At 41.1% G+C, this 26,119-nt stretch overlaps 1 protein-coding gene across 1 annotated transcript in view; it reads left to right on the forward strand.

Annotated features, from left to right (window-relative positions):
* The first annotated feature begins 13,629 nt into the window (after positions 1–13,629).
* Positions 13,630–26,119, forward strand: part of LOC122795808 (arrestin domain-containing protein 3-like) — a 492,470-nt gene continuing 479,980 nt past the window's right edge. Inside the window, exon 1 of the mRNA XM_044064144.1 lies at positions 13,630–13,814. The gene's annotated coding sequence lies outside the window, so the exon portion shown is untranslated. The remainder of the gene's footprint in view (positions 13,815–26,119) is intronic.

Below are 26,119 nucleotides of genomic sequence, written 5' to 3' on the forward strand. Positions count from 1 at the left end.
TGGGCATGTTGACCAGCAGTTCCAGGGTGTTATGGTTTTGAAACTCTAGGAAACATTGGGTGAAGGATGTTGTACATGACTAATTCCACCACTCACTGTTTGGGTAGTTGTATTCTCCTCATATAATGGTGTTTGATAGGACCTTTATACTTTCCACTGTTCTCCGGAATACTGAGAGAGGTTCCTGAGACTAGGTTCATGAGCTGTAGCAGGCTACGATATGATGGGCAGCTTTGGCCAATGTTAGTTGCACTTGCATGGTCTCCTAGGCCTCATGCTGTGCCACTAACCTGAAGGTGTGGGTATCCATAAGGTAAATAGGTACACCCCTTCCTTTTGTATTTCACTCGTGGTTTTGGGTCTACAGGTCAGAGGGATTGTGAGTGTTTTATGTGGAGCATATCCAGCAGCTCTGTGTTTGACATAGTTTTGTATGTTAGGCAGTGAACACCTCTGAGTAGGCGATATGCAAGGGAGTACGGATGGAGCATTTTGAGATGGTCTGTGTATGGCACGTATTTCAGGCTGCTAATGCTCTTTGTGAGGTATTGCTGCTGGCCTTCCAGTTGTTGTAGTTGTCTTGTGAGGTTCATAGCAGCAGTGGCATTGTACTCTGTTATAGTTCTAGTGAGTGATGAGTAGAGGGGAACATTGTCCTCTTCTATTCTGCATGAGACACATTTTGTGATGAAGTGTGCCACATAGGAGGGTTTCCTGACTACTGTGGGAATGTGATTATCACAGTTGTATCCACTCTCCACCTGTGACCCAAGGTCTCTTGTCACACTTTCAGTGTGAATTATACTACCACCTCTGTTGTAGTTCTTGGCTACAGAGTTTTTAACAAAGGGGATGACAGTGCACCTTTTGGCATTGAGCTAGAGCCCATGGCTTTGACAGCAGCCATCTGTCTCAGTGAGGCCCTTTTGTAGGATGTCCACATCTTTTGTGTTTACAATTATGGCTCCTAGTTTGCAATCCTCTGGAAACTTCAGCAGCCACAGACCTGCCATGTTAATGTTTACTTCAGGGAAATAGATACTATGCAGCCTGGGAAGTTATCTGGTCCCATGACTGCTGTGATACTGGCTTTGGAGAGTGTTTAGTACTTGTGCGGCCATAATGACAGCAACGTTGCAGTCTTCTATGATAGAGATGTGCTCTTTCATGGGTGAGAGGGGGGTAAAGTTAACAGTGATCCTATCTGCCAGGATGTTGGCAATATCATTTGGCTCTGTACATTTACTGCCATTGAGCTGTAACTCAGAACAGATCTGAGTGTAACCATGACATGAACCTGTCTGTTGGGCAGAGATCTACTGAGTAGACAGTATGCAACAGAGTACAGATTGGGTTATATTCAGTCTTGTTGCATGGGGCAACAATTTGAGGCCAGTAATCCTCTTGTTAAGGTACTTCATTGGTCTTTCTAGCTGCTGAACATACCTAGTCGGATTCATCACAAGTGTGTTGTGGTACTCTCTGACAGGTCTGATGACTGCTGAGTAGTGGGAACCTCCTTTGACCTACATGCACAGACCTTGGCAGTTTGTGTGTACACATAGCATGATTTTCCAACCACTTTGTGAATGTGTTTCTGGAAGTTGAGATGACTATCCACATTTGTCCATAGATCCCTTATTATCACATCCATATTTAGCCTGTGTGTGTGACCATACCCAGTATGACCTTTCAGTATGTTGCTGCCTGTCATTTGCTTTGTTTCTTTAAGTGTGTGAGCATGCCCAGTATGACCTTTCAGTGTGATGCTGAATGGAATCCACTACATTTGTTGGAGTGTGTGAGCACACCCGGTATAGACATTTATACTATATGCGTATGGAAAATCAAGTTGTATTTTTACAGCAGGGCTCACCTTTGTGTCATAGATCAACAGGGATAATGCTGTGCCTGCAGGGCTTCCATGCGACACTTTGCATAGACTTATCAACATTTCTACATACAGAGGTGACAGCTATTCTTTGTACATTTCTACCCGGGAGCACACCTGGTTGTTACTGTGGGTGTACATAGGATGTGGGTTTCACCTGACACTTATACACATTTGCTATGCCTGCACTGCTATGTACAGGACACCATTTCAGTCTGTACTGTTGCCTATCATAGTGGCTTGTGGCATACTACTGTACTACAGATGTTAGCGTCCACTGTCACGTATATTACACTATGACTTCATAGCCTACACAACCCACATCACATCGCCTAACCTGATGTTCTCTGTCTGCATAAGCGTGTGGGAGGTTACCCATTTGCCTCTTTAGGAGCATGATACTGCATTTCTTTGTGTTTGCATTAGTGTACAATTGTCCTGCTCTGTCTGTGCCACTGAAATGCTATCATGGCTCAGTGGCTCAGTACTGTGACTATAGTGCACAGTATCCTGGGTTCAAGCCCCGTCATTGCTTTTTATTTTCATGGCAGACCAGACTGCTTAAGGAATAGTAAAGCAGATATGAGCATGTTTAACTGATTTTGGCCAACCTTGGCCAACATTGCTCAATGTTGCCTGACGTTGCACTAGTTGGCATGAGCAATTTTGTTTACATATACTAGATATTGGTAAAAGCTGCTTAGCACTGCTTTATATTGCTTAGAACATGGCAATCATACCTCAGGTGGTGCTGCAGGGCTGCCTATGTCGGATGCTCATACTACACTCCCTATACATGTTTGGAAACAGGTAGTGTCAAGTTAGGCATCCCTATTATTTTATGTGCGAGCCAGAGGGAGGTATCATTTCCAGGGTTCCTACTGAGCCAGTGTATGTGCTATGCGTTGCCTCTTTGCCAAGGCCAAGGCATACTGGGCACGCCTCCTTCTGCCTACTGGGGCAGGCTCCGGTTGTTCCTCCTCCGAGTCATGCTGTGCCTGTGCAGGCCTTGGCAATGGTGGGGGGCTGTTTGGCCCTGCCCCATGCTGTTCCTGCTGCAGCTGTTTTCACAGGATCATATTGTGTAGCATGGCATATACCATGACAAATTGGGTACATGTAGTTGGTGAGTACTGCAAGGCTCCACCAGATGTGTCCCGGCAACGGAACCATGACTTGAGCATCCCAAACAGATGCTCAATTACATTTCATGTTTGTGCATGTGCCTCATTATGGAGTTCTTGTTCAGGTGTGTGTGCATTTCTGATGGGTGTCATCAGCCATGGCTCCAGTGCATATCCAGCATCCCCCACTGGGTGACCGTCAGAGATGTCCCCATTGGCAAATGTCTGGTACAGCTGCGACAGATGCCAGATATGGGAATCATGGCAGCTTCCAGGGCAGCCAGCACACATATTCAGTATTTTGCCCTGGGTATCACACACAACCTGGCAGTGGATGGAGTGGAAGCCCATGTGGTTGATGTAGGCCCTACCCCGCTCTCTGGCTGGTGCTTTGATGTGTATATGCGTGCAGTCAATTGCACCCACTACCTCAGGGTATTCCGCTATTTGATGGAAGAGACACATGTTGCTGGCCAATACCTCATGGGAATTGGGGAAATATACATGACCACTGCCATGTGCTGACATGGCATTCAGGAACTGGTGCAGTACCCTGGATGCTGATGCCTGTGAAATCCCCATCATATCACCAGTTGGTCTCTGGAAGGTACCTGTTGCTAGTATTCTTACGCCAACACATACCTTGGTTTTCACTGGGATGGGTTCCCCTCTGTTGGTTCTGTGTGTGAGGCATGGCCTGCACAGCTCAACAATTTGCTGCAGGAGCTCTCTGTCCACTCTATAGCCCTCCACTATCTCCAGCTCATGTAGCCTGTGTCTGTACACTCTTCTCTGTCTCCTCACTGTGGGTTGCTCAGCAGCATTTGCAATGGCACCACCCTCAGCATCTTGCACATGTCACCTTATAATAGCAATGGCAGCCCCTAACATTTTTCTGGCTCAGTTAGGCTTTTTTAAGTTTTCACTTCTCTTTGTAGACTGCAGTGTTGAAGTGTTTCTGAGATAAACATGGGGGAATGTTGTTTGCAGAGTTTAAAGTGTTGGGCTGGGCTGGGCTAGTGTACTGCCTGTGTAATTGGCTGATTCTGATTGATTTCACCTGGCAGCTCTGCTAGTTCTCCTTGATTAACTTCCTACTACTTCCTTTCCTTCCTTTTCCTATTTCTGTTTCCACAGGGGGCAGCGCCATGCAAACAAGTGCAAACACACGCACACGAGTGCACATGCGTGCACACAGGCTTACACAGGCTTAGGCGGGTGCACATTCGTGCATACAGGCTTAGACCGCCTTACACAGGCTTACACAGGCACACACGCACACAGGCTTACACGGGTTTACAGGCGCACACACGCGTGCACACAGTGTAAGCAGCTTTGCAAGAAACTTCAGTGATAGCCACGGTGTACACCTTTGGTTTCTGGGTTTCAGTTTAGACAACTGTAGACATGCCTCTTCCAGTCTTGAGTAACTCACAGCAACCATATGCCACTCTGCTCCAATAAGCTTAAAGTCTTTTTTGATTCATACCCCCTCATGATGTCACCTATCTTTTACGCTGTTACTCCCCTAATCCTACTCTTACACTCTAGGGACATGGTTCACATGGTAGGGATATTTGGGATTCACTATCCTTATACTCATTTGCAAAGGATTGCATACTAATGCTTGGTTACATCTCTCAGACTGAGCTTCCCCCCTTAGCAACCACTACTCAGTAGCCATGTTGTCTTCAGCCTGCCATTCACCGGCATGGCAGATGAATATTGTGAATAAAATACCTATTTGTGAATTTTATGTTTTTTTAGCGTTTTTAGAGTACCACATGTTTGTGTGGCGCTGTGCTATGCTTAAACATCGGAGATCGAGGAGAAAAAAAAAGTTATTTTTTTATTATTTTGCAACGGATAAAAATGCCAATGGCCATATATTTGGCCACTGGCATGCTTCCTCAACTGAATGCATCCTTTATTTGCAGCAGTCATAGCTCCGTTTTGCTATTTGCAGAGCGGTACTCAGTTGCCAACCGAGTACATTTCTGCAAATAACACTACTCTTATTCGGACAGGTTAGTGTTTCCTGGAGCGCAAATTTACCTCATTTGCATAGCTTTCAGCAGCAAATGAGGTAATTTACATAAACTAACACTGTCCGTGCAAGAGTCGTTTTAGGAGCTCTCTTGCATGCCCCTGCCGGCTGTTCCTGGATTGCTCGGCAGACATGTTGGCTGGATGGAGTCTTACCTTACTCTTAGACTCCGTGCAGGCCTTCGTGAATCCAGCCCACGGTCTTACTGTGATTCTCCCTTCCTGTTGAAAACACTCTGGGTCATTGTTATTCAACTGACCTCACACGTTATGATTTCTGAAGTCATTCAGAGACATGAATGTTGTGTTTCCTGCTGAAGTAAGGAGATGTCAACCCTGCACTTCAGAAGAAATGTTGCCATGCTCTCTTGTAATGCTATTTACATCAAATACCTTCCAGCAATTAATTTCAAATTAAATCCTGAGAACTCATGTTTGTTCATTAATTTGTCACTTCCACAGGGTGCATTCCCTCCATACTTACATGCTTACTTCAAGGCATCTTTCTCACATGCCTTGTTGTCAAGGATGGATGTAATCATCAGTTTTCTGTCCACTCAACAGATTAATTTTATTCATTTATTTTTTTAAATAGTGCTTGTTTTCAACTTTATCCAAGGTGGTGACAACAAATCGAATACACCTTGTACATACATGTATGTGTTAGTACTACTCTAGCATACACAGAGAGTGCAGTACTATAAACTGACATTTGCATTTTATTTATTTATTGAAGTTTGTTTGCCAGGATGGTCCATTAGGCCGAATGAGCCAATTTTCAATGGAGTCCTGGGGAGAAAAGCTCCATAGATACAATATATAAAATATATAAAATAACTGTTTGTACAAAAAGAATACATATAAGCCAAAGTAAATGTTAATATGATTAGAAGACAAAGCAAAACATTAGGTAACAATTCATGAGTTTACAATTTTTAGTCTCTATAATTGCTAAAATAGATGTTATGTCAAAGACAATAGTGAGTAGGTATGTACAAATGAATTAAACATAAGCAGTTATTTACAATATGTATGTTCCCATAGGGGAGATGTGATTGCAGGCTAAGGGGGTAAGGTAGTAGCTGGGGATGTTATGCAGGATGCGGACATGAGCATTCCCAGAGATATGTTAAGTGGCAGTGGAGCAGAGTTTTAAAGGTAGGGAGGCTACAAGTGCTGTGAATATGAGGTGGAAGGGAGTTCCAGAGATGGGCTAGGGAAAAAGAGAGTAAGAGTTTGCCTGCTGGACTGGCAGGTTTGTGGAGTTCAATCAGGTTCTGAGTGTTGGTTCTAAGGGGTCTGCTAGGTAGGTGCATAGTGAAGGCTGAGGCAAGGGAGGGGCAGAGAAAGGGCTTGAAAATGAGCTTATGAGCATGAGTTAACTGAGTGCAGATAAGGTAGTTGGGAAGCTCTAGCCAATTTAGTTTGTGGAGGGCAATACAGTGATGGGAGGAGGATCTGTGCCCAGTGGTGAATTTGGCAATTTTGTTATAGCAGGAGGAGAATTTTGTTTTAATAGAGGATTGTAGATTGGTTAGGAGTGGGACACCATAAAGGAGAGAAAGGATGAGATATGTGGTAGAGAGGAGGAATCTAGTGGATGGGGTGAGGAAGCGAATATGGCAATAGAACATACCAAGTTTCTGGTGTGTTTTTTTAATGTTTGTTTGCATATGGGTATCAAATTTAAGCTGATTATCGATGAGAACTCTTAACAGTTTAGCATTGGAAACAAGTTCAAGGGAAGTGTTGTTATGACTGGTTATGGAGAATGAGTTTATGTTGACAGTTATGCTTTTGGATGGGATGAATATTATGAGTTTGTTTTTGATGGATTGAGAGCTAGATGGTTATTTAGCATCCATTGTTCGGTGGTTGAGAAGGCATCTTGGGTTAGTTTTATAAGGGTGGGAATGGAGTTAGCAGCACAGATAATTGTTGAATCGTCTACATATTGGATGATTTTAGCATTAGGGATAGTGTGGTGGAAGTCATTAATGAAAATGTTGAACAGTAAGGGACCTAATATAGAACCCTGGGGTACACCAGTGGCAGTGTTGAGGAATGAGGAAGTGGATTTCTTCCATTTGACAGATTGTTGCCTGTTGGAAAGGTAACTGGTAAATCAGTTGATAGAAGTGGGTGAAAGGTGTAGATTAGAGAGTTTGGTCAGAAGAAGGGAGTGGGAGATGGTATCGAAAGCCTTAGAAAGGTCCAGGAGGAAGGTGGAAATAATAGAGCTGGAGTTGCGGGCTTTATTCACGGTTTCGAGGAAGGAGAGTAGTGTGGTAGTAGTGCTGTGACCAGGTCTGAATCCATGTTGTGTGGGGGTTAGTAAGTGATTGTCAAAGAGGTAAGGTAATAATTGTATGTGGATACATTTTTCAAGTAGTTTAGAGATGGGAGATAAGATGGCGATAGGTCTAAAGTTGGAGATGTTATTATTGTTTCCACCTTTGTGGATGAGAATAATGTAGGCTTTTTTCCAAATTTGAGGTACATAGCCTTCTTAGATTGACCGGTTTATAAGAATACAGATAGAGAAGGCAATGACTTCAGCAGCTGTCTTTAGGAAGAAGGAAGGGATATTATCAGGGGCATTAGAGCATGATTTTAATTTTAGAAGGAGTTTCTTTATAGTTGATACAGGGATGGGTATGAGAGAGAAGAGAGGAAAGTGGGAGGTGGAAGTACCTGAGGAGGGGGGATAGTGGTAATTGTAGCTGGATGAGTAGAGTTATTTGTGAAGGATGATGTTAATTTGGTTATGGAGTCAATGAAAAAGCTGTTAAATTGGGAGGCTAGGTCGGTATCAGAAGCATTATGATCATGGTGTGGATTTTCCTTTCTGCTGGGGTTGAAGAGGGTGGCGATACTATCCCAGAATTTTTTGGAGTTAGTCTTGTGATTGTTTTGGAGGGTGATATAGTAGGATTTGGGATTGAAAGTGATGTGTTTTATAACTCTGTTACAGAGTATTTTGTATTCATTTAAGGTGGCTGGGGTTTTGTTAATATAGTGGTTCTTCAAGGCATTATCATGGAGGCGCATGACAGCTAAGGTATCTTTGGTTAGCCAGGGGATGGTTTTAGTTCTCAGGGGGGCCAAGGTGTCTAATAGGTTTAGAAATGTATTAAAATAAATGACAGCTTCATCTAAGGGAAGAGTATTTAGAGGACTCCAGTTGAATTGTTTAAGTAAGTCAGAGAAGGTGTTGGGGTTGAAGTTTTTTAAGGAGTGTATAGAGATGGTGGTATGTGGCAGTTGTAAAGAGGGAGAGTGATGGTGAGCGGATGTGGGAAAGTGGTCACTGAAAGAGTCAGGGAGAGTACCACTACTGGAGATAAGGTGTGGGTGTGATACCAGAATCCAGTCGAGGGTGCTTCCAGAGGAATAGTCCTTTGATGGCCTGGTTATGGAGTTGATGAGCTCATTTGTTGAGGTTTATATTTAGGGGGTTTGTGGGGCATTAGACAGAGGACCAGTTAATATTAGCATCACCTAGGATAAAAGTCTCATTTGTAATGTTGGTGGAGAGCCAAGAGAGTATGTCTTCGAGAATAGGTATATTGTCACCAGGAGGGATGTAGAGGGAGGCTAAGCATATGGTTTTATACTTGTGTAGGTGGAGTAGGGCTAGAAGTAATTTGGCATTGGCAAATTGGGGAATAGGCTTTGAATATGAAGTAACTGAAAGGGAGGAGGAAGAGAGTAAAGCAACTCCACCTCCTTTGTATGGGTTCTGTCTTTCCTGATGATATTATAGTTAGGGGGAGTTATTTCAGAATCTTTTATGGAGGGTTTTAGCCATATTTCAGAGATTGACAATATGTCAGGATGATTAAGGAGAAGCCAGGCATGAAGGCTGGGGATTTTGTTACATATACTTTGAGCATTTAATGCTGAGAAGGAGAGGGTTTTTACAGATGAAGGGGTGTAAGAGGGGGTGGTTGAGGAGTTGATGGGAGAGGGACCAGGGTTGGGGTATATGTCACCAGAGAGAAGGGTGGTGATAAGTTGGTGAAGATGAAAATAGAGGTGATTGGAATGTTTTGTGTATAGTTTGAGGGTTGTATGTTTTGTATAAGCAGTGCTAGTTAGCGTTAGACTAGTAAACTTGTAGGAGGGAAATAGTTTGAAGGGGAAGAGTAGGAAGAGGTTGCAGAAGTATAGATGAGGGCTTATGAAGGTAAAAGAGTGTTGGTGTTGATTAGGGATTGAACTGGTTGTGTGAAAGTAGGGAGAGTGAATAGTATTAAAGGGTTTGGTGAGGTAGGTTAGATAGGATAAACTAAGTAGTAGTAGTAGTAGTAGTAGATGGGTTACAACTGAGGATGGTTTTGTAAGCATTGTTGTAGTTTAGGCCTTTAGTTGGGATGAGAGATTGATATGAATGGAGTGTGGTAAGGCTGTGAAAGGTTAGGCTAGATGTCAAGAGGTGGTAGGGGGTGGAGCTGAGGAGTAAGCGGTTGGGAAAGATTAAAGCTAATTCAATTGGGTGTGGTTAGTGGGGCTTAAATATAGAAGTAGTGGGGGTGGGTGAGAATTGGGGGCAGGGTAGGGAAGCGGAGTGAGCCTGCAGGGAGAACGGAGCAGGATGAGCCAAGAAAGGAAGACTGAAGACGTGGGCTATGAAAAGCAATCAGTGAGGGTAGGAGTAGAAACATAAGATAAGTAGCCCGACAAACAGACAAATATATACAATAGCTCTACAAAACTGTAGCTGAATAGCAAACATACATAGGCCATATACACAGTACAATAACTAGATACAATCAGAAAACACTCACCCACGAATGGAGCCAGCAACTGATGGCATGACCTGGACTGGAAAAGGCCAGAGGATGATTTAAAAATGGCGCCTAGCTCTACTGGCATCACTACATAGTTTCAGGGGCGGGCAGAGGACAAGAAGAAGGGAGAAGGGACAAGGCAAGCAAGACAGAGGGGAGAAAGTTGAGTGGGGGGAGGGGACAGGTACACTCAAGTTAGAGCAGAAAGAGCCAAGAAAGGAAGACTGAAGACGTGGGCTATGAAAAACAATCAGTGAGGGTTGGAGTAGAAACACAAGGTAAGTAGCCACAGGGGATAGGGGCAGGGCACTGAGTCTAAGGGTGGAATGAAAACATAGAATTCACAGGGGTGAAGAGATAGAATAGGCACTTGGAGGTTCTGAGCTTAATAAAGATTGAAGTGGAAGTCAGTTAATGGATGGATGCTGCCATCTTCTGACCAAAGCGGGTCATTGCAGATATTTGGAGCAGCACTGGGAGGAAAGGAAGGGATGGAGTCTATGGAGACAAGAGAGGTTGGGTCAGCGCTGGGCTGCTGGCTAGCGCACACCGGGTCAGAAACATCAACCAGTGGCACAAAATGCCTATGCAGTATGGTACATACACTCGCTTGATTTTTCTGGTTCTTGTCGGGAGGCAGGACAGTTTCCAAATGCACCGCACGATCTCTGAGATAGTTCTTACAGGTAGGGAACCAGGGTACTATGTAGCACAAGTAGGATGCCTGGGGTAGTTTAAACGTATTAATAGCAAGCCATGAACGGAGCCAGCAACCAATGGCATGACCTGGACTGGAAGGGGTCAGAGGATGATTTAAAAAAAATATTGCATATATATAAGATGTAAAAGTCATTGTGGAAAAAAATAAATCAGGTGTTTAGAAGAATGGGTATATAAGAGAGGAAGGGTGAATGATTCCGGGAGAAATAATTGTGTTTAATACATAAACAATTGTGAAAGATAACAGTTTCATTAGATTTGACATTGAAGTCCTTTTGAATTCAATGGAGTATTCACTAGCTGAGTAGCTGATGAGTGGTGTGTGTGAGTGTGTGTGTGTGTGTGTGTGTGTGTGTGTGTGTGTGTGTGTGTGTGTGTGTGTGTGTGTACACACACATATATCATATGAGCTCTTTTTCAGTATTTCCATATAGATATTTGTTCTACACATTTGTTTGGGAAGGTCTTGTGTATTAAAAAAATATATTTTATAACTGCGGTAGTGGTGCTGCGGTAGCGTTGTCACCACACAGTAAGACATTGTCCTGTTCGATTCTCAGCTAGAGCATCTTCTGTGTGGAGACATGCATGAATAGGCGTACCTTCATTGAAGGTTATGCATCAGGGCCAGCAACACGGCGTGTAAAAATTTACTGCCAATCATTAGTGGACCAGAGTTCCGCTGTGGCAACCCCTAACCGGGAAAAGCTGAAAGACACAACAATATATATATATATATATATATATATATATATATATATATATCAAAATTCACACCGGTGTCCCTACTTTTGGCTTACATGTCTGCTTTGACATAATACAATCCATAATGATTGTCGAATAAGGTGTTGGATTCACATGAACAAATACTGACATTTATCGCACTTTACAAGTCTGTTTAATAAAAGGGATGCCAATTCACATAGTCTTATTCTGTGAGCCTACTAAATTAGTAGTGGAGCTAATTTAAAAAGTTTCTGTTTTGGAAGCTTTCTACATGAGTCTGTGCTGAGAGGATGACAGATATGCTTACAAGTGTACAACTAAGACAAGCTGTATGAAGCATTCATAACAGAAACTAGTGGGTCCCATAACAGGCTTGGGAGATGGTTGTTAAGAAGAAAGAAAACTATTTTATTGTTCAGCTTGCATTACATAAGATGGTCTGGGTTATGCTATGGCAGACTTACTGCGCAAAAATAACCACATGAACAGCCAGAATGCAATGCCTTGCAAACACAAGCAAACACAAGGTACAGGGTTTGAGTCTCACAAGGGATAATTGGCTAAGCTTACAAGAACTCGGAAGGGCAGCTAACCTAGTATTAACCTATGAACCTATATTGGCCTAACTGTGGATTGATATTTGTTTTCTATTTTTTGACTTCTAATTCCTGAGAAAGTGCTAGTCAAAAGTAAAGAAATCTGGCATTCTCCCATCCCCCTTCCAGTAACTTTACCTCACCACAATATCTTCTGGTGTTGCATCACCAGGTAAAACAGCTCCTTAACTCACTAGCTGAATCACAGATAATGATATACTCCTCTTTACTACCCCTCTTGTTCGCACCATACCTCCTTACCTTGTATGAAAACCAGTTTCTCACGGGATTACAGGTCCAGAAAGGCCATACTATCACCCCAGCTGTAAATATTCCCACCTACAACCATACTTACAGTACCAGGTCCTAACCAACATTTTGTTCAGTCTATCAACATCTCAACCCCATGCACATTAGCTCTAGATCCAAACACTACCACAAACTAATAAAGAAATTCCTGAAGTTCATCACCAAGTATAGACGTAACCTAATACTTGGTGGTGATATTCACCCTAACCCTAGCCCACCCACTTCAGATACACATGCCCCCTCTACTTGCAAGCTAAGCTACAAACCTACAATTAATAGGCCAACTAACTCTCTCCTAGTCTGTCATCTCAATATTCGAAAAATTAATAACACGGTACATGAATGGCATGCACTTCTGGATGTCTTCTCCCCTGAGATTCTCTGTTTATCTGAAACCTGGTTAAAACCTAACACTACAGACAATGAAGTGTTACCACCTGGGTACAACATACACAGGCTGGATCGTGCTTTGAGGAAGGGGGGGTGGGGTAGCTGTACTCTATAAATCTAAAAGTTGAATGTCACCATAGATGTAATACAACCAACTCAGATTAATAACTCAGAGATTCTTGCCACCAAATTGCAACTTAATAAAAATAAATGCATTAATATCTGTATGTACATTCCCCCAGGTAACAATATATCTACACTTGAAGATATCCTGCACTGGCTATCATGGCACTACCCCCAAGAAACCCTACTACTTGGAGACTTTAACATAGATTGGGGCACCTGTTCCTCAGAATCCCCAACCACCCATATTAACCTGCATGCATTTTCACAAATCATATCCACCCCTACCAGGATAGGTAAACCCAACCAAAAGCAAAGCATACTTGACTGGGTATTCATAAATAGCCATCCCCAACTGTACACCTCTGGTACACTCCCTGATGGCCTAAGCGATCACCTTCTCACATATGTAATTAAGCACAAAGCCATTAATTCCCAACAACCCTTACTCAGAAAGGTTAGAAATAATAAAAACTTTGACCCTGCGAAATTTCACCAAGAAAAGTTTCTTCAGGATTCCCACTGTAAGTGAATCGAAGTCTGTTCTGACAACAAATGGTAGGGCTACTTTTTCTCACATTTAGGGCTGTCATACTGCATTTTTGGGACAGATTTAGCTTTCCAAGGGAAAAAACATTTATCAGGCTGTCTGCCCTTGGGATATAAAATAAAATAAAATTAGGAACGAATATTTATTTTGTGGGAAGCGGCTTTGAGAGGTGAAGAAATTCATGACTAGATAAATATATGTTTTTCATCATTTGCATGTAGTGGTTCTTTAAGTAATCTCTTCTATGGTGTCATGTGAAATGCAAATGTTTGACAAGCCAGTGAATGGGCTCCTTCCAGGGAACTTGCTGCACGCTGAGATCCTCTGTGGAATGCAGTCATTTCAACAGGTGGCATTCTGGTTGTACTACTAGAGCTCCCTTGAAGGGGGAAACAAGGCGTGTTCCTTTTCAGAAGGGCGATAGCTGTTCAAAACTAGATCTAGGGATGGGTTTAAAGAGCGAGACAAGTACGTCTATTGAAAACAATTTCTACAAGCAAATTTCAGGGCAAACCATTGTTTGTAAGAAAGCCTGCAATAGTTAAGGTAAGAAAAAGAAGCTAAGTGATTTTTTTTAACCATAAAAGTTCTTTCAGAGAACGCATGTCAGAGTAAAACTGTGTAAGACCTAATGTCTGTCATAGTCATACAGAAGGTAGGACTAAGTTGACATTGTTAAACAGCTGCTTTTTAAGGATTTTCATGGACTGTTTCTGTTTTGATATATATTATTTTCGAACAAAAGATGTATCCTAAGTTATTGTGAACTACTGATTGTACTGGATTATTTCTTACCTACTGTGAACAGATTTGTGCTAGAAAGAAGTTTTAATAAGACTTCACTGGTACAGTTTGCATGACAGCTGTAAAAGTACACAAATGGAAATCATAAGTAGCAGGAATATATTTTAAATTTCCACAGTGAAGTTTAAGCATGTTCCTACGCAGCCATATTACTTGTTAAGTCTATACACTGTTTTGTGTTTCTAATCTTCACTTTTATTTTCTGCCTTTTCTTACCTCTGCTTTCATTTACTGCCTGTTAAGATGTGTCAGTGCACTCATTTTTCCCACTGCTGGAGTTCTCAGCTGCTTACCTCATATTTCTAAGTCTTGGGATTTGTTTTGCTTTATGCCATCCAAAGGAATAATATGAGAGTAAATGCTTAAAAGTCTGAAGTACTTCAAGCATTGTAGAAGCAGCCATGCCTACAAGGCACTAGAAACACACTGCAGTGTTAATAGCATGTCATCAGAACCATTGAAACATGACAGGAGTTATCTTACAGCAAACAAGAATATTATGCTACCAGGAAATGAAACATACAATGGAGAGTTACATACATTTTCTGAACAGTACAAATTTTTTCAGAAGTTGAAACTGTTTCTAGTCAATCTATTTTGCTGTACAGGGTGGGTGTGGGGTGCTGTGAGGAGGTGGAGTCGATAAGAGTGAAATAAATTACCTTGTATGCAAGGGAGCCTGCAGGATTTTTTGCAGGGGGGGGTGCAAACCCGGAGCACTGCCCCAACCCCACCCCCTTCAAAGCACCGTCCCCATCCCCACCCCCTTCAACACCCACCCCCCAACACACACACACACAGCTATTCCAGTATCCCATTACTTGGCTATTTCTCCCCAGTTGCCATAAACACTGTTCAAAACTCTGTATGCATACTGTTTTATGCATTACTTCTACAATAATTACAGATACTTGGTTTTAATTTACAACTTTTATTATTGGCCTCAGGGCCAATAGCCTAGTAACCTCCTATTTTATAGCACAAACACTGATAGACATTTGCTAAACTTAAACAAAGAAATAGTCTTAAAATGAAAACAGACTTAGCATTAAAACTTCTCTACCTTTGAAACTCGCATGCACTGAAACAGCATTGAAACCCACATTCAAAGAAAATATATCTGGCCAGTGTGGCAGATTAAGTTTGCCTTTGGACTTTTTTCAAATCATAGGCCCCTTGCAAACATTTCAGAACCATGCATAACTGCTTTGATTCACCTTCCTGATTGCATTAATTATAATATATAATAATTGATTTAGATCCCTTGTTAATAAAGCACCACTTAGAGTGTGTTTTATAGTTTTGAACATTTTTTCCAGTAAGCAATGAAACAAAAGCCCTAACTTTCTAGCCCAACGGTTCCTGGAGTTCATAAATTCAAATGCCATGGAACAGCTAGTCACTGTTCTCACGAGAGGAGAAAATATACTAGATCTCATTATCACAAACATGGGGACAAAATGCTCCACACCGGAAGTATATCCCTCATTGGTGAGATCTGATCATAAACTAATCTCACTGGAAATCCACATCCCGCCCACCCCAAACAAAAGACCACAGTGAAGAACTGCTCTAAAGCAAACTTCACACTACTCAAGACTGGTGTGGTATCCTTCAAGGCCCCTGAGCCAGTGGAAACCACAACCAAAGCTGCGGAAGCCCTTATAAATGCCTTCTATGAACACCTCCAGGTCTGCATGGATCAGGCAATCCCAAATAAAACCAAGACTCTTTCCACAAAGGGCAAACGTCCAGTCTGGTGGACCCCAGCCATTAACAAACTTTACAATAAGAGGAGAAAGCTATTACATGATAGAACAAAATCCATAAAAGGGAAGTCACCCCTGATCATTATTAGTAAAAAATACGAGCACTCATAAAATCAACTAAGGCCAATTTTGAGAGAAAAATTGCCATGGATTCAAAGGACAATCATAAGGCCTTTTTCAGCTATGTTAGGAACCTGGGTGGAAACTCCCAGATATGCTCAGAATTAGTCCAAAATGATACAAAAATCACTGAACCCACAGACATTGCCAACATACTGGCAGACAGGTTCAGTGCAAACTTCACCCCCCTCACCCCCCTAAAGGAGAGATAACTATCCCAGCAGAGTGTAGCCTCCCAGACATCTTAAATGCGCAGGTGAAAGCTGCTCTCTCTAAAGCTAAAACACAGCATCAGTGGGACCGGATGGTGTCCCCGGCTGTGTGCTACACGAGATAAATGAGGAATTAAACCCGCACATAAGGCAGCTGTTTAATCTTAGCCTTACCACAGGATACATGCCCAAGGAGTGGCGTATGGCAACTGTGGTCCCACTCCACAAAGGCGGTGCCTCTATGGACCCTGGTAATTACCGCCCCATAAGCTTAACAAGTCTAGTCTGCAAAGCTATGGAGAGGATCATAATGGAGCTCATAAACAAAGATATAGGGGACTTGCAGACATTGGACCCGACCCAGTTTGGCTTCGTCAAGGGCAGATCATGCCTTTTGAACTTGGTCGACTTCTTCGAAACAGTCACCAAGGCCATTGATGAGGGAAAGGCAGTCCATACAGCCTACCTTGACCTTGCAAGTAGCCGACACAATACCCCACTCGGTATTGTAGAAAAACTTACCAGCTTAAATGCAAACCCATATGTCACAAGATGGGTTGCAAACTGGCTTAAGGACAGAACCCACAGGGTTAGAGTTGCTGGCGCTATGTCAGACTCCAAGCCGGTCACAAGTGGTGTCCCACAGGGCTCGGTCCTTGGCCCCTATTGTTCGGCATCTACTTCTCAGAAGTACAGGCCAACATGGGAGGATCTGGCTGACAAAGTTTGCAGACGACTGCAAACTGGCCATAGTGGAAAGTGCATCGGACACGGATATCCTTTAGAAGGGACTCACGGAAACAGATAGCTGGTGCCAGAGCCATGGCCTGAAGTTAAACACCAAAAAATGTATAGTCATACCCTTCGGGAAAAACAAGGTAACCCCAAGCTACCATATAGGTGGCAATCCACTAAGCACAGAAGAGGTTATCAGGGACCTGGGGACCCAGGTTGACAGTGGCCTTTCTTTTGACACTCACGTTGCTAAAGTGGTTAGAAAGACCTTCTACATTGCCCACCTGATCATGAAGGGAGTCACATCCAGATCTAGTGAGGTCATTGTTCCCCTGTACTCTTCACTTATCAGACCAATGATCGAGTACAATGCCCCATTCGGGATGTATCTCACCCGACATCTGCAGCAATTGGAGAGACCCCAAAAGTTACTCACCAAAAGGATAAAGGGACTCCAAAATCTGTCATATGCTGCCAGATTGAAAAAACTCCAGCTCTATTCAGTTGCATACTGTCTGCTCAGAGGTGACATGTGCCTGACATACAAGGCCATGTCCAACCCGGAATTAATGGACATGCTCCACCTCAAAAAATCCAAATCCACCAAAACCACTAGAGCAAGCGACTTAAACCTTAGCACGGATATAAATAGGACGTGCTGGAGGGATAGATTTATCACTCAGAGACTCCCTATGCTGTGGAATAAAATCCCGATCCATGTGAGGCAGAGCACATCGCTGGCTCTGTTCAAGAGAAATCTTGACCTGTGGATGGGAGATCGTAGGTTTATCCCGGGAATCATCTCTGTGTCACTGCTGGACAGAGGCACAACAAACTAATGGGCACAGTATTTTTTCATATAAGGGGTGGCGTAAGCCACAAAAATTTGGGCTAGGCTTATAAATGCCTTATGGCAGATAGCCTAGTATAAACATATGAACCTATAAAACATATGAACCAATGACAAATTGCTCAATTCAGAACATTTCAACCATAAAAGGCCACTTAAACGTCTATCATTACAATCTACCAATATCAGTCAATATGCACAATCTCTGCAGAAGTAAAAGTCATCCGAATAATTTCACATTAAAGAGATCTGAAACTAATGAAGAGGTTGTTGCTAGAAAACAGCTTTTTATTTCAGTGTTTCATCTACAAATTCAGTGCCTACTGCCCTTAAACAATAAATTGCCTATGTTACATTTAAAAAAAAAGGCTAAGCTTGTATATTGCAATAGGAATAAGTGGCAAGGGGAAACACAGGTTCGTAGTTACTAGACATCTCATCCAAAGGAGGACATACTCAGGACTGCAGCACTTCACCCCCTTAAAATACAAATCTACATGTGGTGGGAGTAGAACCTACAGCCCTCTACATCAAGATGCAAGTATGCTCCCTGCTGTGCTGCTAAGACTGTTTTGAAATTCTACACCTCAACAGTGATACCATTTGCTAAACAAAGCAGTTGCACATTTTAAGCAGACTTAGCATGAGCAGTAGTAAACTTCTCTTCCCTTGAAGCTCACAATTCCTTGAAAATAAATTCCACCTGCTAACTCTAAATAGGGCATTTCACTCTCTGTCATACACACACACACATACCTCAGCCTCTGTGAAAAATCTGTACAGTTGAGAGATATGACACACACATACATCCCCCGACCTCCTTAGAAAGTGGATAGAACAAAATTATTTGCATTAGTATGCATTTTCTGAGGATATGAAGTCTAAAACTCAACTTCAGTCTTCAATGATTTGTCAGAAAAAACACAATTTTATGAGAAACAATCTGAAAATATGAGGCAAAAATCTGGATAATTGTGAGGTATGAAACCCCCATATAATCCTGCCTCCCTCTTACACACACACACACACACACACACACACACACACACACACACACACACACACACACACACACACCTTTACCTGCTTACTTCCGACATACACACAGTCTACTGTATTAAATATTCACCTTTCAATCTACATTTTCAAAATCTCATATGCTTAGTTCTTGATGTATTTATCAACCTAACATAAGCAACCATCATGTACCTCATTAAGAGGAAGAGAACTGATGTCAATAGCCTCATTATGTTTACCATTGCAGTCAAACTGGGGAAATAGCATCCCATTAATGGATATTTAGGCCTATAGACAGGCATATAATGCTGTTGTTTGACAGAAATGAGTCTCTGCAAGTCGTCTTGCCTGCTAACTGCTTGAAAGTGATCGAACATCTTGCCTGCTGCTACAGTAAAGTGGCAGATAGAGTTCTGAAGTGCTTTTTGTGTTGTTCTATATTTCTAGAAGAGATGGAGCCACTGATGGAAAGGGGTGTGCAGAGATGTAAGAAGTACCTCTTATCCAACTGCAAACCTTTCTTGTTCAGTTACCATTGTGGAAACAATATTGCATTTTACTACATTTTACTACAATGATGTCATTTTATTCCGCATGCTGCATGTATGAGTGGTGAAAATAAGTGATGGCTCAAGCCAGACTCCAAGATATTTTGGGAATTCAGCAGTATATAGAAGACCACGATCAGGGCCACTGAAAGACTTAAAAAGAGTTTCGGGGCATTGAAAATCATTGCACTGGTTTTGCTAAGATTTACTTTGAATCCCTTTCTTTTATGTGAATAAAATGTTTGAGCCTGAGTGGTATTAGCAGGGTTACAAGATAGATGCATATTAAAAATCAGCCTCTTGACTGTATTGTTTACATATAGTATAGTAACCCACCCCTACCTACCTACTTCTTACATTCACACACCCCTACCTACCTACTTCTTACATCCACACACCCCTGTCTACCTACTTCTTACATCCACACACCCCTACCTATTTCACACACACACATACCTCTTACACTTTTAAACACTTAAACGCACAAGCACACACCTAGCTCTCACTTGTACCTTTGTCCGTAGTCCAAATGTCTTCTGAAATTCAAATTCTGCCAGGGAGCAGAAGATGAAAATGTAAAACCATCGGTTTTCTGCATCTGCGCGATGTGCAACTGGATGGAATGGTCATTCTTAAACATAGGTGCCGGAAGCTGTTAAAGACTGGGGGCAGAGGGTGAGAGAGGCATTTAGTGATCTAAAAATGGCAATTTTATAACTGTTTAGTACCACAGCATAGGTTCACTTGGAGGACATTTTAAGCTTAGTCAATTGTCTTTTGGTGTTTAAATTACCATTTTCTGATTGGTCTTACCTATCCCATGGCTGATAATTGTATATTAGCCCTAGTGAAAATAACTGTGATCATACCATAGATAATTTGAGGAGACCCATGTAAGGGATGCAGCATTTAGGAACTGCCTTTATCCATTAGTGGCATGAGGGGCAATCCTGGAATACATTTTCTATTACCCATCCTTACATCCAAGTTGCATTTGAATATGGATGGATGAGCTTTGTTTTATTTTTATGGATAGTCTTTTCTGGAACAGTGGTAGCCTCTGTGATGTATAACCATCTCTCCACAACATTCAGTTTACATACCTTGACAGAGTAATTCTGATGCCATTTGACTTGCTGACATTCAGTAGGTTCATGTAAGTTAGGTCGGAGAATGCCTTGTATGCCAGACATGTCACCTCTAAGCACTCTGTAGGATACTGAGCATAGTAATAAATCTTTGAGGTGGTTCATGCAAGACCTTTTGTTTAGGACTTTTAGTAAGGTATCTCTGAAGGTATTCCAATTGTTTCATGGGGCTGGACAGATACATGCCAAAGTGGGCATTATACAAAATGACTGACCTAATCAGAGCTTTGTAAAGTGGGACAACAGCATCTCTAAATCTAATCACAATCAATTTGTTTACAAGCTGTGCAATATAGAAAGGCTTTCTTATGACTCTGGGCACATGCTGGTCAAAAGTTAGGTCACTCTACACACAAGTTCCCAAATGCCAAACAATTGGGTCAATTATCAGAGGGCATCGTCATGATTTTGACACTAGTTATTATTTGGGACAAATCTTCCTGCATAATGGTCAAGTTGTTTAGGTATTCAATAAATGCTCCTAGCTTGCAGTCATCTCAAACTTGGCCGGCCAAAGCCCTTTGGCATTTCCTTTTACTTTTGAGATGTATATGCCAAACAGAAAAAAGTCTTAGCACCGAACCCTGGGGGACTCCATTGGTGACTGGTCTCTTCCCCTATTTTGACCTCCTGCATTCTGTGAGCAAGTTGGCAATCCAGCTAATGATGCAAGTGTTTGCTTCGACATTATTCATCTTTTGTACTGCACTTCAGTAGGGGATTGTGTCAAATGGCTTGGTCAGGTCAAGATAATGTGGTGTAAACTGTTTTACCTTCATCCATTGCTTTGGTAACAAGAGTAAAGATTAAAATTTGCCCAGGATTTTGAACCTTTCACACTTTCCTCCGGGCTGTTTTCAAACACATTTTTAGGGCCATGCATACATGTATGCATTCTTTAAGTCACCTTCCTGATTGTATTAAATTATATTCCTTGTATAATACAGCACCAGCTTTTAGACTGCATTTTAAATTCGTAGTTTTGAACAGTCTTCTCATAAGCATTAAAACAAAATGTATGAACCAATAATGACAAAACTACCCATTTCAGAAATTCTTAACCATAAAAGACCACTGAACTTCTGTCATTACAATCCACCAATATCAGTAAATATGCAAAATGTCTGCAGATGTCAGTCATCTAAATAATTCCACATTAAAGGGATCTCTAACTAATGAAGAGGTTACTACCACGAAATTACTTTATATTTCATTGTTTCATCTACAAATAAAGTGGCTGTTGCCCTTGAAGAATAAATTGCCTACATTATTAAAAAATGGTAAGCTAGTAATATTGCAATAAGGAATGGATGGCAAACTGATAACAGGTTCATAGTTGCTAGGTAACTCATCTGTTTCATCTGCATACAGTACAGTATCAGTGATCCATCTGCATACTATGGGAGTGGAACCCACAGCCTTCTGCATTAACAGCAAGGCTACTACCTGTTGTGCTACTAACAATGCAAACAGGCTCAGAGTAAGCAGCACTAAATTTCTCTTTCCCTTAAGCTCTCAGCTCCTTGTAAAATTATTTTATCATTTGTTTACCAGAAAAGTCCAACTTGAAGCAAAGCCAATTTTCAGCAGAGTCCCAGGGAGACTCCAGATACATGCCTTTATAACATGGGAGGAAACCAGAGCAACCAAAGGAAAGCCACACAAGCACAGGGAGGACATAGACTACCCACAAAAAGCACCCCAGCCAAAAATTAAACCAGAGAACCTCTTGCAGTGAGACAGCAAATCTACCACTGCACCAGTGCACCATCCACTTCACACAACTAAATCTCTCAATTTCACAGCAGATGAAATCTGGAAAAAGCCAACATTTATTTGGGGAGCAAATGGCCAAAACCAGGGACACATTTTAAATATTGCTTGTATAATCTTAGAAAGTTGCTGAAATAGTGTTTTGTGTTACCATGTGTTTCCAAAAAAGATAGGAAGACTGAAGCTTAAAGCACTATCATTATTTACTGAATTCTGTTCTCAATGATTAATCTAGATGGCTGAGAGCTATGGGCTCATCTCCCTGAATCAGATGTAGTGGTGTGGGTAAATAAGGCAGGCTCTTGTACATAAGGCTCAGGGTTTGAGCCTATGTAATCCTGTCCACCAGGAATAAGTACCTGGGGCATTATACACAGTTTCAGCATAAAATGTACACAGCCTGGCATATAACTTTTTTTGTAAAAATATTATGACATCTTTCAGCATAACATGTACACAGCCCAGTATAATTTTTTTGTAAATATTATGACATCTTTCTAAATTTCAACTGATGTTCTGCCATTTACAAAGATTGACCACTGTGGATTAGCCTTGGTATGGGTTTCTCTAACACTGGTTATACTATCGTACCCAATATTCTGAAGTCTATATTTTAGGCAGAGGTTAATGTAAATAGAGCCCAGCAAGTTCAGCATAAAATGTAAACTGAGTCCATCCGTTTCAGCATAAAATGTAAACGGACCCCAGCATTGACACACACACAGAAATTTCAGCATAAAATGTAACAAGAGCACAACAGTTTCAGCATAAAGAAAATAAAAAGCACTTTGTAAAGGGGGGCAATAACATCTCTAGATCTAGTCACAATTTGTTTATAATCTGTGCATTATAGAAAGACTTTCTTATGACTCTGGGCTCATGGTCAAAAGTTAGGTCACTGTAAACACAACTACTACTGTTTTAGAAGCAGGTTTGACTACTTATACTCACATAATATATGGTACCTAGACCATCCCATGCTATCACCAGCAACACAGCTTCCGAATGCCCATGACTTATGACTTTTTCCTTTTTTAAGGCTTAAAAGATACTTCAAGTATATACCTGCAATGTAGTCTAGAGCTTAAATTGTCTCTACACAAAATAGCCACAGTTGAAAGGCTTAAAAATATTTAATATTATAATATTTAATGTTTTTAATAAATAATAAAAACACAAGACAAATCTCCTCAATTCAACACAGTGCTAGTCAAAAGTTGACATCACAGGAAAATGCTTAAAATAACACTGTAGAATAGTCTGACATAAATATAGAAAACAGCTAGTCTAATCTTTCTATTTTCTATTTCTAAGATAAACTGTTCTAAATAACTTGCATACATACAGAGCTAAGCAAATGCAAAGAGCTGGTGAGTTGATCTGTTCAAGTTCAGACAAAACCCAAAATGCTCTGATTCTCTCTCTCTGAGAAATTCTTAAATTGATGATACATCACTGCTGACTCATTTTAGATTACATGATTCTTAACAGTTCTGTTTTAACTTACCAGGCTAACAGAAACTCAAAATTTGAATTTATTTTTATAATGTGCGCCTACAGAAAGCCACAGCAATAAGAGACATTGTATATGTAAAATCTAACAATTAACTCTGGTCTCAAAATAATAGAAAGAATTTTCTGGTCCATACATCACGGCTCCAAGTTTGAGATCAAACAGTCATACAATGCTTGACTTATGAGCTTTCTTCCAGCAGAGTGCACTGTGGTTACATTTTTGAAGCTCAGTGGAGCATATAGTTTAATCATAACATATAGTTCTATTTTACATTTGCAAAACCAGCCTGTGGATTATATTAATATTTACAAATCACATAAAATTATTTACAAGATTCTATCTGGCTGAGCTGGCAGCCTTTTAGTTTTTCACACCATCTTTAATGATTTTTTAAAAGGCAGCTATGGAATCATGAAAAATCACATTACATCAATTGAATTTATACTAGACTCTCTTCCTAACCCATTGGTGAGTCATTCATGGCCTTCTACAACATTTGAAATAACTGCATTAATAAATTCATCCCCATGAGGCACACACACAGTAAAAAATTATACAATAAGCCTAAACAATGGAGCAACAAAATCAACAAATGATTAAACCAAATAAAAGAGCATGAAAGCCTTCAAACTTTATTTAACCAAATGCATCAAAATTAAGGTAAACTATATCCATAAGGAACTCACAAAAACAATTAAAAAAAGCAGAGTTTAATCTGAGGTAAAATTTCCCAAACAGGCAGGCTACAATAACAAACCCATCTGCAACCACATGCAAAAAATAATAATAAATAAGGAGCATAAACAAAATTGTATTTCCATAATGGAGCCAACAGATACAGCCAACACTCTAGCTTATATGCTTGGAGCAAATTTCACTCCACTGTGGGGAAACCCATTCACTCTTCTTCCCTGCAACAAGATCTCAAGTAAGATCTGGCAGATGGTACAAAGGGTTAAGGTAACAATCTGTTAATGAGCTACTACCTTTGGTACAGGGTTTGAGTCTTTCAGCCTTCATTTGTTTATTGTGTGATCTTGAGTGAATTACTTAACCAGACAAGTGTTTTGTGGTAACTGGGAATCTGGGATGGGCTCTTTAATGGTCTCGTGGACTGCATGTCCAGTAACTACTAATAAACTTATAATTTACTACCAGTATGGTTACTTCTGCCCTCAGTAAGGTAAGAAACACTAGCTCATGGGACTAGATGAGATACTAGGACTCCTTATTTGTGCAATCAAATATAACCCTCTGTATCCCTTACTCAGTGAAACCTTTTGCATGAAATACTCCACTGGTGTCATAAACACAAAAAGCTATTCAGCTTTAGAAAAAAGAGTATTGAAAACTAGCTATATCCCTCATATCTGGAAGCAGACTATTATGATCTCAATCCACAATGAACGTCCCCCTACAGACTCTGATTATTACTGACTAATCGGCTTCACAAGTTAGTTTTGCAAGATGTTGGAAAGAACCATCCCAATGTATACAGACAGGCACAAGAAACCGCAGTCTCCATGATCTCTCCCAGGACAGGTTTGTCGATACAATAAGGCAGTAAAAACTGCAAGAAAAACTCAACTAAACTGGAATTTCACACTCCTAACTCCTTACCTTACTGTGGGCGACTCTCTGGCAGCAATGATGAGATTCCCTTCACGCGCACGTTTGCATTTAAAATTCATGCGACGCACGCATGACTATTGGTTCCTAAAACAGGTCTTTGCTGCTGAAAAGTGCTATGGTTCCAGGTAGCGCCTATGCACAGAAGATGAAAACAGGTCGCAAACACCTATTGCGTCTGTGCGACTGGGTGGGATTCAAAGGGCATTTTTAAAGAGGAACGCCCTTTAAGTAAAAAAACTTTTTTTTTTTTTAAATTAAAATAAAATCATCCGGTTCCAGGGGGGGTGAAAGTGCACCCCCTTGCACTTGCCTGTGGATGCCCTTGCTTGTATGGTAGATTTTTTGTGATACAGTTCATTAAAAGCCTTTAGACTTTATACTTTCTCTTTCCTGATTATAATTTTCCATCATTTTGTCATTCTGTTTTTTAAATGGGTTTCAAAGTAGAATCCCACATTGCTACTGGAAATGGGAAGAATTATGTGTTATTTGGTATTCAGATTTTATGCTAGATGTCCAGATTTTTATCTGATTGTTCCTATTTTCAGTGTTTGAATGTTGAGAAGTTATGTGTAGTCACCATAGTCTTCAAGCATTCTAAATAGAGAAATGATTACATTCCACTTTTTTAAAAAAAATTAGTTCCTAATCATAGCTCAAAACCTTTTAAAAACATATTTTTGGTAGCACCAGATGTCAGTCTGGACTCACCAAAATATCCCAGTGA

This window comes from Protopterus annectens, chromosome 2.part2 (genome assembly GCF_019279795.1).
Source record: "Protopterus annectens isolate FY-2018-M chromosome 2.part2, PAN1.0, whole genome shotgun sequence".
NCBI lineage: Eukaryota > Metazoa > Chordata > Ceratodontiformes > Protopteridae > Protopterus > Protopterus annectens.